We start from the raw sequence: 12,206 nt of genomic DNA on the forward strand, positions 1-12,206 counted from the left end.
AAAATGCACTTTTGAAAGACATTTGTTAATACTTGTTTGTACATAAAAATGACAAAATCTTGGTTTGACATTTCCACACACACCATACCCTATCATTCAGAAATTTCATTTCAACCCACTTCGGTTTATCTGATATGTGCTGGTCTAATGTGAAATGATTTAATTCCATGACTTAACAGGTTATTGCATTGAGAGAAAAATCTAGCATATATAAAGAAATCTGTGTTTTTCAAGACCAAGAGTTGAGGGCTCATATGTCATAGTTCCCTCCTTGTATTTAACTTAGAGTTTGTACATCTAACTCTTTATTTCCTTCTGACTACATTTATTGAGGTAATGTTGGTTTAAACACTGTATTTGTTGTAGGGGTTATAGGTTCAAACCTCTAAAATTGCATGTTTTCATGCTATGCCCCTAAGCAATGCTCCAATAATTCTTGACCATGTTCCATTGTGTCCCTTCCCTCCCCTGCTGCCACCTACCCTTATGGTTACCTCACTTTTGCAGACTGACATTGAGGGTGTATTATTGCTTGATTAGGTCTTATATTAAAGGCAGATATACTTGCCCCTCAGCTGGGAAATTGATACAATCACTATTCAGCTGGGATAGATTATCCTTTTTGATTGTGTCCTTTATCAGCAAGATATTTTTAAACATGCACTACATGTGAATATATATTTACTTATAAATGATATACTTAGTATTTACATATATAAAACAGTATTTATATTACATATAAGTATATATACTTACATATTATAAAAACATATGTACATACATACTATGCACTCCTATTCTTTTAAATTTATTTTTATATATCTATTTACATTATGGACCATTTTATAACTATATTTACTTCCCTCTCCCCCTCCTATCAACCCCATTGCCCTCAGCATTCCTCCCTCCTTCTGATTCCTCTCTGTCCTCCTCTCTTGTAGGATCTCTCTGGTTTATAATTGTCTGTTTGTTTTTGTATTGTTTTGTATTGTAATACACTCCCCCCCCCCGTCTTATTTGGTTCTCTTAAATTCCTTCTGTAAGGGAATCAACTTGATACTTTTCTTTTTCCTTCTGACTTAATTCACTGAGCACAATCCCTTCCACCTCCTATGTTGCTGCAAATGGCATATATGAGTTTAGTGTTTTGATTGCTGAATAGTATTCTACTATATATATATATATATATATATATATATATATATATATATATAAACACCTCATCTTCTTGATTCAATCATCTAGTTTTGAGCATTTGTGTTGTTTCCAGGAATTACCTTTTGTAAGCAGTGCTGTGATAAACATAGGGGTTCAGGTGTCTTTTTGAATTAGTGTTTTTGTGTCCTTTGTGTAGATTGCTAGGAGTGGAATTGCTGGGTCATATGGCAGCTCCATTTTTAGTAGTCTGAGGAATCTCCATCCAGCTTTCCATAGTGGTTGTACCAGTTTGTATTCCTACCAGCAGTGTAAGAGATTTCCTTTTTCACTGCATCCTCACCAACTTTTGTTGTTACTTTTTTTGATATGTGCCATTCTTACTGGTATGAGGTGGTATCTCATTGTGGTTTGATTTGCATTTCCCTGATTATGAGGGAAGTTGAACATTTTTTCTTATGCCTGTTGGCCATTTGCAAATCCTCTTTGGAGAAGTTTCTTTTAGGTTCTTCTGCCCATTTCTTGACTGGGTTGTTTGTTTTACTTTTGTTGATTTGAGTGAGCTCTTTGTATATATCTTTGTGATCAATATAAGGTATATTCCTAATTTGTGGTTTCATATTATCATTAGTCAATATCACAAAGTTCAATATGTACTTAGGGTGAGGTTCATTATTCTCCATGTTTTTGTTCATATGTTAATCTCATATATTAATAGAGTAATTTTTTTATAATTTCAAAACTGCTAAACAAAGTAATTAAGGAGAAAGTACAGGATGATTTTACTCATGGAAGGAATATAAAGAAACAAAGGAACCTATAAATCCAAACCATAATCCAAACCAGGAAATTTGACTACAGAATGAGGTTACTAGCAGGGGAAGGTGAAGGATGGGCATTAAGGAAAAAGTCTCCAATAGGCTGTGGTGGGGGAAGGTGGGTGCGCTGGTGGTGGGCATGGTGTGGTAACATACATCTGAAGAGGTGTGAACCCACAGGCCTAAATCATTTACAGTCTTGTAATCCAATGTCACCTCAATAAAAAATGATAGTTTAACAAAATTGCTTAGCTGATTTATGTCAGATCAAATTAGATCCTCTCCTTTAAAAACACTCCCTATTGTAGCTAATGAAGAACATTTCTAGGAGTAGAAGCATAACTTCTGCCATTATCAAACTGTTTGTATTGCATCATAAGTATGATTTCCAGTCTATGGCTTCTCTTTTTCAGTTATACTTCCACTTTCTCAATTGAGTTAAGACTAGAAAGTGTAATTTTTAGTATTTCTCCATTTTATTTTACTTAAACATTTTTATTCAATTTTCAAATGCTTCAACGATTATAGGCTAACATTATTTATTTATTTATTTAAAGATTTTAAAAAATTATTGATGTATATAAGAACTGAAGTGTAGATTAGAGGTATAGGGGTGAGGGAAGTGAGAGGACACTCCAGAGACAGAGTTGGGAACAGAACAAGCAGATTGACTGAAATACACTGCTGAGGGGAGCAGCAAACTAGACATGAAGTCTGCTGCATCAGGTGGGTCAGCTCCCTGGCTGGGATCGAACTTGTGCTGCAGTGGCTGGTGATAGCTTTATAGAACTGAAACTTTAACTCTTGTGCCACCAGCAAGACCCTATCATAATTTAAATAAGAGCTAAAAATCAGAAAATATGATCATCTCCTGATAACCAGACACACTCTAAGTTGCAACATGCTTCAGAATGCCATCGACAAGCGCTGCATGCATTGTCTGCATGCATTGTCCTGCAGTACTCCTACTCTTGGGCTATTTGCCCATGTGACTCCCTGATGGACGGAATAGAGGCAATCAGGTCAACCCTGTTATTCACATATTACTTAAGTTGAGTTTCTGACTTCGCAATCCAAAGATGTAAATATAAACAGAAGCTCTAATTTTTGTCTTCCTGCACATCTGAGAAGCACGTGGGCCCTTACCTCACTTTTGTTGACACGTGGTAGAGGCTGTGATTTTCATTTTCATTTAACATCCTGGCTAGGGAAGCAGTTGAATGAATACTTTCCTATAATGTCAGAGGATATAATTCTTCCCTTTTCTGGTAGATCTCGTGTTTTCTTTCCTAAAGGGAAAGAGAATTTTACATTCTGTGATGGCTATACTTGTAATTAAAACTTAGTGATGGAGCAAGACAGAACTGAAGAGCAGATCAAAGTCTGACCTTGGGATGGGAGATTGCAGAGCCTCCTCAGCAAGAGGGAGGTCTCAGGCATAAGTCAGACTTTGATTCAAGTCTCAGCTCTGTACTCACTAGGTCTGTGAACTTGCCATAAACTCACCAATCTGAACATCAATTTTCCCTACAGATAATATCTGCTGCAATAATTAGGATGTGTCTTTGGTTGTTGTTGTTGTTGTGTGTGTGTGTGTGTGAATAGAGTGAGAGAAAGAGAGAGAGGTACCTCAAAATATGATTTCTAGGGCCCTCCCTGGTGGTGCAGCAGGTTAAATCACTGCACTGAGAAGCTAAAGCCACTTCCTCATGAGTTGGATTCCTGCCTGCCCCAGAGGTGACCACATGGCGTGGCAGACCTCTCCTAACCCACCCGCTGCTCCCCTCAGCAGTGTACTTCGTCGACCTGCCTGTTCTGCTCCCCACTCTGTCCTGGTGAATTCTCTCACTGTCTCGGAGCCTCTGGCCTGTACCCCAGTTCTGTATGTACAAATAAATAAATCTTTAAAAAAATATGATTTCTAAAAGGAATTTTGTTCTTTTTATACAAATTCATGAACACGAGACACCCACTGCATGGTCAAATGACTGTTTCAGGTACAGCCATTAAGTCTGATTCCAGTTACAAGGAAGAAGGAAAAGGTCCTTCAAGGGCCTGACCTGGAAGTTGTTCAAATCCCATTGGGGTGAGGATGGGTGACACAGGGGTGGGGGAAAGCACAATAGACTTTGGTGGATACTTCAGTAGTGCCAGTGCTAAGGTGACTGCCCCTGAGTGGGGAAATCCTACACTGTCAAAACACTGGCAAGGGTGTAAAACAATGCTATTCCAGTAACAATATATAAGTCAAAAAGAATTAATAATAAAATAAAATAAAATAAATGCCATTGGCTAGACTTTGGCTACATGACCACAACTGACTGCAAAGGATCATGGAAAACGTAGATTTGCTGGTAGCCGTGCACTTAGCTCCAGGTTTCTATCACTACAGGAAGGTAGAGACAATAGTTATTGGGGCACAACTAGCTGTCTCTGGGACACCTGTCTCTTGTGATAGTTGGAGGAATTAATCGAGATCATTGAGCTTAGAACTGAGCTGATAGCTAAACAATAAATCTAAAGATCACAGTTCTAATGATTTATATCGGAGTACTTTGAGTTCTCTTAGGTAAAATTAATGATGATTGACTATTGATGTTAACACTGATAGTAGGGCAACAGTGTCTGCCTATCTCACCAGGTAGCAAGCATGGAAACAATAGTAACCTACATGGATGAACCTTGAAAAGTATTTATATATTATTACTATTCACTTGCTTTCATGAGGGGGTCTTCTGAAGGTCTTGTATCACCATTAGAAAAAAGACAAAAAGTAAGTCCTACTATTTTGGCCAGAAATAGCGAAGACAAACAAAACAAAACAAAACAAAACAAAAACACTAGGCAAAATAAGCTGATAGAGAGACTAGGGAAGAGAAACAATGGAACAAAAGAAATGATCTGGACTATGGACCCAAACAGAACTAGGATGTTAGTCAACTTATGCTATTATACTCCCAAAGTCAGGGTTTTACAATATTTCTTTTCTTTTCTTTTTTTATAAGTTCTTCCAGTCAGATACATGGGTTGGCAATAGCTTTTCTGGCTTCTGCCAGTTTGTTCTCAGTTTTTCTCCACGTATTTTCATTTTACTCATATCTTTATCTCAATATGATCTTGTGGCAAATGATAGTAGCTCAAGCAGTCATGTGATATCATGCATTATCATATATTTGTTTGTTCTCCCAATTTATTGATACAAATGAAACATAACATTGTGTACATTTAAGGCAGATATCATGTTCATTTGATATCTTACAGCATTTGCCTTTTCTGTCTGACTTATTTCACTTAGTGAAATGCCCTCAAGGTTTATTCAAGTTGTCACAAAGGCAGGATTTTCTTCTTTCTCTTGGTTGAGCAAAATTCAATCTCTCTCTCTATCTATTCATCCACCTATCCAACTATCATTCATTTATCTATCTTTATATATCCTTTCTCTTTTCATTCACTGATGGACAATTACTGACTGTTGTGAGTAATGTAATGCGTATAGAGTGCAGATATCAAAATTTGATCCCCTATTTGGTGTCAGCTATGGCCTATCCACTCACATTCAGGTTGTTTTACACCTGCATCTAAAATAAGTTGCATTACAGAAAAGGGACTGTGAGTTTGGGGAACCCAAATCTTTAATAATGAGTAGAAGCCTACCTGACTTTTATTCTAGGCAAAGCTACTATCTCTATCTTCTAAAGCGTAATACAAACAGCCAAGTCTTATGGCCAAGCTCAAAGTCAAAGATATGGAGAATACGTTCCATTTTGTAAACAAGCATTCCAGGGCAGGAGAGGAGTAAATAATTGTGAGCAAACAATACAGTTTATGGTATCTGGGCTTGAAATCCTAACTAGCATTGTGATGGGGATAAGGGGCTTTTGCCGTCCTTACCTCATTCATAATGAGAGATAATACATAGAACACATAAGTTTATAATTATTAAAGGGGAAACTCCCTGAGAAGCAGTTCCCCAATGGCATGCCACAGTGGGATTCCATGTATATCATGATATTGTTATTTTTTCCAGCCCACAGACCAGATGGATAGACTTAGTTTCTATACCCTTAGCAGAGGCCTCTGCCACAAAACAGGCTTGCCAGTGTGCCAGTCACAGAAATAATACCACTTGCTCTCTGCCAGTATTTTGGAAATACTGGAAAGTAAACCAGTTTGATAGTGCCTGGCACTTAGTAGTTTCAAACATTACTGATAGATGGAGAGGAGACTGAGGAAGCAGTTTTGATGGCTAGAAGACCATCAGTGGGAATCAATGACAGAAGAGCATTCTCCCCACAGCAGCTTCAAAATCTCTCCTTGAAGCTTGGCTGTTTTCCTCTCTGTTACTCTGCAGGGGTCATGAACCCTGCCCCAGAGCAATTTGAGAAATCCTGGGAAAGAGGATGTGGGAGACAATATCCAGAGCCCATATTTGTGTGACTAGAGTTGAAAGTTGAATCTAAAAATATGTCTTGCAATATAGAACACCAATTGTGGCTGTTTCTATAGAAATTCCAGAGCTTATTACAAATCTACCCAAAAGAAATTCCTGGAATTGTGCTCCTCTGTGAAACACGGGGAAGATACAACGCTATTCTTGATTTGGCATGTGGTCAAGGCTAATTTGCACTGGTTGACATTGGAGCTTCTCACTCCCTCTCTGTCATCTGAGTGTGTGACACTGTCGCTCTCAGTGGGAACCCAACTTGACCCTGAGATAGTGTTCTGTAGAGGTGAATGTTCTTAGTGTGGGTCAAACCTCAGGGCCACAGCCTATGTCATTTAAACATGGTGCTAGTCCGTGGGCTTCTTGTATTGCTAGATATAACCTGTTCCCATTGCTCACAGAGGTATTTCCCTAATATTTTACTCTTACCCTACTACCTAACATAAGGTAGTCAGGGTCTAGTGTTCTAAAATAAGTATAGCTGTTGAGAAGAGTAACATTGAGAATAGAAATTTTAAAAAATTAATGAATTTCTTTTCTTACATCATTGTTAATTTTTGGACAGAACTGAAGCCTTTAAACTGGAATAGTTTGCTCCAATTTTCACACTATTTTGGAAGCTCATCTTTGATATGCAGTAATTTCCATAGCATGACAGTTGGTTTGCTTGGCATGGATTTTACCTTCTTATATTCATTACCCCAATAGATATTTATTGAAAGCCTTTTATGTGTGGGATACGGGAGAGCTAATGACAAATAAGGTATCATCTCTGTGCTTGAGCACAGAATAAAGTATTCACTAAAATAAACTTTAGGGGGTGATCCAATAACCTCTACATTACATACAATGTTGTAAAATGCTACCTCAACAAAATAAATGAAAAATAAAATAAAATAAATATTATTCTGAAACTTCACAATGTCAGTCACTGCTCCTTTAACATCTTGAACTGAATAGAAAAAGCTACATAGAAATTCTCTGGTAGTAAAACAGGACTGGAGATACACATCTTAAAAGTGTTGTTAACTAAGCAAATCCCTTTCTCCCAACTCATGAGTCATAATTGAGAGCCTCCTATTAGCTTTCTGTGGAGGAGCAAAATACACTTGGTCAGCACTGTTGCTCAGGGAACAGGGAAATGGGCATTCTCATGTACTGCTGATTGGGGCCTAAATTGGTTCAGGCTTTCAGGAATGGCAATCAGGCAATATGTAAATCCGCAACATGGGAGAGTCATTAAATCAATTATGGGACATCTGAACAAGGGAATACTATGTGAGCCATAAAAATGATGCTCTAGATAAGTAACGAAAGGGAACGTGATAATGGATGAGACCATGCAAAGCAGTGGACATGGTATGATTGTAATTGTGTGGATATGTATATAGGTATCTACATATATAGGAAAAAACTGGAAAAAGATGATGCCTATGTAAAAGGCCATTACTTCTAAGTGTTCAGATTACTAGTGATTTTAATCTGGGCTGCACTTTACAGTTCTTTCTAAATTTTGACAATGAACATGAGTTACTGTCATAATCAGAGGTAGTGGGATGGGGAGAGTTTGCCATTTTTTAAAAAAAATATCTATTTATTTTATGCATACTGAACTAGGGTACAGGTCAGAGGCTCCGGGGCGTGGTGAGAGGATTCACCAGAGACAGAGTGGGGAGCAGAACAGGCTGACTGACGAAGTACACTGCTGAGGGGAGCAGCGGGCGGGTAAGGAGAGGTCTGAGGATTCACCAGAGACAGAGGGGGGAGCAGAACAGGCTGACTGACGAAGTACACTGCTGAGGGGAGCAGCGGGCGGGTAAGGAGAGGTCTGCAAAGCCATGCGGATCACCTCAGGGTGGGGATGGAACTCATGCTGAAGTGGCTTTAGCTTCTTAGTGCTGTGCTTTAACCCGCTGAGGGTCCGCCATTTTTTGTTGTTGTTGTTGTTTAATAAACAAAACCCACATCTGGCATGGGGTAGAGGGTGGAGTAAGAGGTTGTTCCAAGTGAAAACAAATACATTACATGGTAGAATTAAAGGCATAAGCTCAGGTAACTGATGGGATTTCTACCAATGCAGAATTTTACAAATGGGTCTCCTGAAGAGGCAACCTCAGTTTTTTTGTTTGTGGAACTAGTAAAAGTAATAGAAATTTATTATACTAGGAGGGAGCAGATGAGATCAGCTCCCTTAGACAAATCAGGCTCTTGGTGAGTTTTCATTTGAAATCTAGAAAAGAAGCATTCAGAAGAACTATTCTAGTGGAACATTGCCCAGTGTTAGCTTGGATCAGGGTTGGTTTTGAATTAATCCATGTGGCCTTACACAGCTGAATTTAAGAAAAATAATCTCTAACCTCAGATTTCTGAATAAAAGTTGTTTCTTTTATTTTAGATACTATATTAAAAATTACTTTAAATATACTGGAAAAAAGATGAAAATTATGGAATACCAGTTTATAAGTTATTTTATTCAGATTTTACACCCTCCAATATCAATATTATAGCTACAATTAAAGACACCTCTGAGGCCCTCCCTGGTGGACCAGCGGTTTAAAGCACTGCACTAAGAAGCTAAAGTCACTTCCGCATGAGTTGGATTCCCGCCTGCCGTGGAGGAGATCCACATGGCGAGGCAGACCTCTCCTAACCCGCCCACTGCTCCCCTCAGCAGTGTACTTCATCTACTGCCTGTTCTGCTCCCGGCTCTGTCTCTGGTGAATCCTCTCACCCTCCGCATCTCTGGCCTGTACCCCAGTTCTATATGAATAAATAAATAAATTAATTAAAAAAAAAGACACCTCTAAATCCACTCCCCAGTCATATTTTCTACTTTCTTCCTTTGTGGTAAGCTTCATTATTGCTTCATTATTCCTGTGCAAATTTCAGCAAATTTTTTCCTATATATTCTGCATCTAAGCTATTCCAATTTTTTTCTAAGCTGCCCCTACTATCTTCATCTAGTCAAAGATTATGACTCCAAAGTTATTAGGAACAATAGAATATTTTTTAGTGCCAACTCTGGAGCAGTTATTATTATAATCATTTTACTTATACTTATTTAATTTTCATACCCATTTAGTACTTAAAATAGTCTATGAAATTACTGCTACTATTACCCATGTTTTATAGATGAGAATCCTGAGACAAAGAATGGAAAATAGTCAGCAACAGCAGATACAGGACTTGAACAATGGTAACCTGGCCTTAGAATCTGTGATCCTATTCATTGTGCTATCCTGCCTTCTACATGGCTGGCTGGCCCAGAATTTGTTCCTTTTTTTGATATTTGTCTGTGTTTTAGATACTCCAGAGTCCTAAAAGGGAAGAGACGGTAATTTGACTAAATTGTATTTGGTGATTTTCCTAGACTCCCATGACTTCCTACTTATTTTGTGAGTGTTTCTGATATTTTTCTGTGATAATAGATGTTGCTGTAACTTATTCATTTTGACTGCTTTATAGTAGTCCACCACATAAATGTGCCACAGTAGGTTTATGCATTTGTCAATTGATGGACACTTAGGTTGTTCACAGTATTGTTTTTACTTATTATTTCCAGTAATGCTGCAGTGAACATTTGTGGACTTGTATTCTTGCCTATGGTGAATATATAGAAGTGGGACTGCTGGACTACAGCTCTTGAATCTAATAAGGTCTAATTAGTAGCTCTTCCACTGGGTTGTACCAGTTTACCATATCACTATTAATATGTGTGGATTCTTGCCTATTTTGGAATCATCACTCTTTAAATTTTTGACAAATTGAGTGTGTGATATCATTTCTCATTGTTGTTAAATTTGATTTCCTTCACAAATACTGAAACCAACCATCTTTCCATAAATGTATTGGCCATCTAACTTTCTGTAAGTTAGTTTGATATCCTTTGATCACTTTCTTATTGGGAAGATAGTTTTTTTTTCTCATCTTAGAGTTTAAAAAAGCAAAAAAAAAAAAAAAAAGGAATCTCTAACCATTCATTTAACATTTTCTTTGGAAAGAAAATTGATGTTAGATGCTAAAAAGGAGTATAAAAAAGCATAGCCTCTCACATACAAATACTCATTTTATGTGGTTTTGATAGTAAAAAGGAGTTTTTCTTCAATAGCAATTGTATTAGGATGAACCTTTACTCCACTTATATTTTGTTCTTAAAGAATATATCACACTATTCCTAATAAAAATATAAAATTATGTGGTTACAATTACTTCTGTGTTACCCCTTAATTGTTCAAATAAAGCACACATTCTACAGTCGAGAATCAGAAATAAAGGGAGATGGCCAGGCTCCCCCAAGGTTATCTTACACTCATTATGTGGGATGGTCGGGGGTACACAGAGAATGAGTAATGCATTAATAAGACTCACATATAGCTCCCACCCCTCTATAATTGCATTCCTTTCATTAGCTTTTACCCAGCTGGTCTGAGTTGCACAAACAAAATATTGTATAAGATCGGCCCATTGATGGTAAATTCAGAACAATTTTTGTAAAACTCTTGCCAAGTTACATACTGACCCCAGGGTCTTTTTAAACCAGCCAAAAAAAAGTTAAGCAAAAACTGAATTAAATCTATTATCACAAATTTGTGCCCCATAATCTGATGAGACTTCCAGATGTCCAGCCCTAGACCATCTGCTGAATGTCTGTGGGCACACACTCCCAAAACATGCTCCTGGAGACGAGTAACAGACCAACAGCTTGGAGCTCTAAAACTGGGAGCAGTTCCTGCCGAGGCATAAAGGCAGAAAAAGAAAAACAAGTTAGAGGTGGGAGTTTTTTTATTTTAAGTTCTTTTCTTAAACCACCACTTGCTTTCTGTTTAATGGAGCAACAGTTACTTTGTCCTTAGGGTCAAATGACTTTTCAACACTTAATAAGAAGACAGACTCATTTCTCTCTGAGATGACAGACTAAATAATTTCAAGTATTTTAAAAAGTAAAGCAAACCTAGGGGAGTTAGTTGCTAACTTAGATAGGTAATAATTACGAGTAGCATCGCTTGCACAGATGGGATCTCAGCACTAGATGAATAGTATATTCTTCAATATTCAGTGTTCAATATTCAGTATAGCACCCTGAGATTCTAAGATAACAGACTCGGAAGGAGCCTACATATAGGAGATTTATTGAGAGGTGCTCTCTGTAGCAATTTGAATGAAAGATGAGGGGAGCAGGTCTGGGAGGAGCCAGAATCTGGGCTGAAGTGATAAAGAACCTTCAGCCATTCCTCTGGGAATCAGAAAGTTGGACGATGAACTGTAAGTATCAGTTTGTCTAGGCTGTGGTGCCATTGTTTGGTCAATGCTAGGTGAGATGTTGCAGTGAAGGTATGTTTTTGAGATGTAGAACTTGAGACTTTCAATAAAACAGATTATCCTCTATGATGTGAGTGGGCCTCATACAATCAGGTGAAAACCAGAAGAGCAAAGACTGAGATTCCTTGAAGAAGGACTTCTGAAAGCTACAACTGAAAAAACTCTGTCTAAATTTTCAGCCTGATGGAAATTCAACCTCATGATTGTAGTATCAACTCACACCTGAATTTCTAGTCTGCCTTACAGATTTCAGGCTCACAATCAACAAACCAATTTCTTAAAATGAATCTTTCTCATTCTCGGGGTAGGACCTGAAGAAGGGTTGGTCATAGACTGCACAAAGCATCTGTTCCTATAACACTATTGAGAATGTGAAAGCCCTGTGACTCTATCCTATTTGTAAACCAGTAAGTTGGCTGTGCCAGGTCATGGATACTGATAGGAGACATAAGGGTCTCAGGCCAGAGCTA

This window comes from Condylura cristata, unplaced genomic scaffold, assembly GCF_000260355.1.
Source record: "Condylura cristata isolate star-nosed mole 26May11 unplaced genomic scaffold, ConCri1.0 scaffold00012, whole genome shotgun sequence".
NCBI classification, from domain to species: domain Eukaryota; kingdom Metazoa; phylum Chordata; class Mammalia; order Eulipotyphla; family Talpidae; genus Condylura; species Condylura cristata.